Raw genomic sequence first — 4295 nt, forward strand, 5'->3', positions numbered from 1 at the left:
TTATAATAAGGAAAAGTATTAGGCAGTTGCATTCAAGCATTTCTTTTCAACTATCCACGTTTAATTAATCTTCAGAAAATCTGCAAATGCTAGAATTCACTAATTGTGTAAAGAATGCTTGATCGATGGCCTAATATTCCCCATTCTCTAATAATCATAAGTCTCTAGGAATTATTTATCGTAGCTCCACTGGCACAAAACTGTTTAAGAGCCTTAAGGCGACGCAATGTCTGTCGATACAGCGTGCAGGTCCATCGATGCGACCCCCTGGTACGTTGTTGCCCTTCATAAGGCAGCTTGCATTAAAAAGTAAGCAAAGTGCCCGATGATGAGCCGCGACGTAGCCAGTGGAACTTCCTGTCACTCGTCTCCATGTCACAGTGAATTTATCAACCTCTCTCCGTGGTCACTGTCCGGTATTTCATTCTCACTGTCCACTTTCCAAACACTTGCTGCATTAAATCCATTTTCTTCTCGAAGATGCACCAACCCAGAAGGGAACTTTCGTCGTGGCACCAGACTGATGGACGGCAGACGCGACAATGAACGATTTTCGTTTGAGGATTCGTGAGCTTTGGTCAGAAACTTTATAACGTCGTGATTTCTCCACCCACAGGATGCTGCGGTCAAAAGATTAGCCAGCTAATCGCGAAGAGGAAACAGGAAGGGGCGGATAGCTGCAGCACGAACCGAGATATCATCTTGGGTAGATTTAGGTTTAAGGGAAAGACTGCCGATAGGGAAAACCTAGAACATTTCCTTCTTAGAGAATTCCAGGTCGACATCCTCTGGAAGGCAAGCTCGAAAGTACAAATTATGAATACTGGGATAAATTGCTGTTATAGTTTAAATTTCTTTTATGGAGACTGATACTTTGCTGTGGTGTCGTTGTCTACTTTTTGAGGATATGTATCCATCGATATTCATCTCCTGATAGGAGTTATACAACAGAACCATTGACAAGAATCTTCCAAACTACATCATTTTGGTATCAGAAATTGTAATGTAAACAAATACCTTGTTGACGGACACCTTGCATGGCTTTGATGTCAATTGATGGAAGACCATTGATGCGAGGCTAGTTGTTACGTTGAAACATTTATGATTTTATATATATTCAGCACCGAATAGGAATTATAGAATAGAACCATTCATAAGAATCTTCCAAACTGCACCATCTTGGTGTTAAAAATTGTAATGTAAACAAATACCTTGTCGATGGAACTATTGCTTTGAAAGAGTAATTGCTACATATCGCCTTGAAAATGTAGATAATGGGTACACATTTTTACAGTCGCATGAAGGAATACAGAATGATCAAAGAATACAGACAAGATATGCTAGATAAGCCTTACAGATTCCGTCAATTAACAGACATAAGAAGACACATTATTTGAATCATAAATATTGCCATACGAATAAAAACTTTTCTTTGATGTATCGTAGTTCTTTAAAACTGTGAGAGTGCTTTTATAAAGGTAAGTGTCCATTTGTCTTTAAAGTGATCATTCACTACTTTCTTTCTTTGCTTTTCACTTTTTATTATTTTCAAGCATTATCCAGAACATCCGTAGGATTCCAAGAAGACTAGCAACGCATCAGAACATCTACAAAAAGTAAATCTTATATTATCTTCCTGTTATCCTCTCTTAACACTTTATTTACCTATTTAGAAACAGTCTACAATTTACAAAAGAATTTCCTACTGCGATCCATGTTAATATAGCCTGACATTAACACCTGAATCCTGTTACTAGGTACACCCAAATCTCTCCAAGAATTTAGCATTGCGGACAACCACCATTCCAAACAAATTGCAGAAGGTATCGTACAGTCAACAATTTGGAAAAGAATTTCCTACAGCGATTCCTCTGCGAATGGATTACAGGAACACTGTGATTAAAAACCTGCAAAGGATAATCTTCTCTTCTAAAAGAGACCAACTATTGGAAGCAACAGTTCTCTCAGATTGCCTTTACCTAGCGTGCAATGTGGATGGAGATGACCTATAGTAACCCGAGCTCGTGAAACACGCTTTGACGTGTGAAGTATTTAAGGGTCTAACTGGGGAGAGGCGGCGGTCCCTCTTGACACGGTTGCAGAGAATTTGTCTGGTTCGTTAGGTAAATACGATCGCCCTCATCCCTTGACCTGCTCGAGTGTTTCTCAGACCCTCTTTCTTGCCTCGTTCCCCCTCGTTGAAAGCTGCTGTCGAATTCCCCTCGGAAATGCACCGCGGTTGGCGTCGACATCTGCCGCACGCATGGTAAGGAGGATGTCTTTGGGTTTCGCCAACGTTTCACTGGGTCGTTCGGAACAGATATTTTAGAGACTCGGTCTACAGAGACCTTATTCCACGATGAAGTGGAATTACTTGTAAAGATATGACTATTAGTACTGCGAGGATATTAATATTGTATTATTAGATATTGCTAGGCAGAACTTATTGTTCTACGTTCAAGTGGAATAAATTGTGAATATTATTGTTCTTATATTATTAGATGTCGTTGGATAGAACTTATTGTCCTATATTAAATTGGAATAAATTTTGAAGATATTAGAGTCTCATCTACAAAGAGATTTCAGTCTACAGAGATCTTATTCTACGATGAAGTGGAATTACTTGTAAAGATATGACTATTAGTACTGCGAGGATATTAATATTGTATTATTAGATATTGCTAGGCAGAAGTTATTGTTCTACGTTGAAGTGGAATAAATTGTGAATATTATTGTTCTTATATTATTAGATGTCGTTGGATAGAACTTATAGTCCTATATTAAATTGGAATAAATTTTGAAAATATTAGAGTCTCATCTACAAAGAGATTTCAGTCTACAGAGGATGTATTCTACGATGAAGTGGAATTACTTGTAAAGATATGACTATTAGTATTGCGAGGATATTAATATTGTATTATTAGATAATGCTAGGCAGAACTTATTGTTCTACGTTGAAGTGGAATAAATTGTGAATATTATTGTTCTTATATTATTAGATGTCGTTGGATAGAACTTATTGTCCTATATTAAATTGGAATAAATTTTGAGGATATTACTATTATATTATTAGAGGTTATTAGATTAGAGTCTCATCTGCAAAGAGATTTCAGTCTACAGAGATCTTATTCTACGATGAAGTGGAATTACTTGTAGAAATATGACTATTAGTACTGCGAGGATATTAATATTGTATTATTAGATATTGCTAGGCAGAACTTATTGTTCTACGTTGAAGTGGAATAAATTGTGAAGATATCAAAGTCTCATCTGCAAAGATTTTTGAGATTTCAGCAAACGCATAGAACTAGCCCTACATTCCAATATTTAGTTACCAAGATGAAGGTACTTGGCCACCCTGTGAAAAGTCTAGACAAAGACTTTCTTCTTCCTAATAGTAAGCTAGGGTACACTGTAATCTTTGGGATCGTCGTTTCTGTTCATAGGGGAAACGTTTGATCGCACAAATCGTGCCCCACGCAACATCTATGAGATTTATTCTATCGTTTCCGGGTTAGGACCACCTGGTATGTTTTCGTGGAGACGATAAGAATCCATCAGCTGGCTCGGGGTCACGAATAAATGAATCACAATGAAAGAAACACCGCGACACGTTTTCCAAGACCGACACAGCGAGATTGTATCTCTGTAACGTGGTCAATTATTATTTTTCTTTTTTTAAGCTTTTTATAATTTCGGCTTTCGTGACACATCCAATTTTCAGCAAGCTCCTAAATTCCATTTTCTTTAATTTGAACAAATTCGAAGTGACGATATGTATGTTCCATTAGAAGTTGTGCGAAAATAACAAAACTTTGATGTCTTTTATCAAATTGAGACGGTCTCGTTAAATACAACTCGTTAAATACAAGATTCTCGAAAATTGTACAAGGAAGTTTTTTTGTAGAGAATTAAATTGCCTACGAAAAAGCCTTATGAGTCAGGTTTGTAGGATTGATATTTTTCGAATTATATAGCTTGATATCGAATTTTTAATTGAAACTGGTGTAGAATCATACAGGTAATTTTTATTAAAACATAACTTGTTAAATATTGATTTTTCGAAAATTATACAAAAGAGCGTTTTTGTAGAGAATTGAATTATCTACGAAAAAGTCTTATGAGTCAAGTTTGTATGATAAATACTTCGCGAATTATATAGCTTGAAATAAGTAATGAATTCTGCTGTAGAATCATATAGGTAGTTTTTATGAAATAGCTCGTCAAATATTGATTTTTCGAAAATTGTACAAAAGAGCTTTCTTGTAGAGAATTGGATTATCTACGAAAAAGTC

This window comes from Hylaeus volcanicus, chromosome 9 (genome assembly GCF_026283585.1).
Source record: "Hylaeus volcanicus isolate JK05 chromosome 9, UHH_iyHylVolc1.0_haploid, whole genome shotgun sequence".
Lineage (NCBI taxonomy): Eukaryota > Metazoa > Arthropoda > Insecta > Hymenoptera > Colletidae > Hylaeus > Hylaeus volcanicus.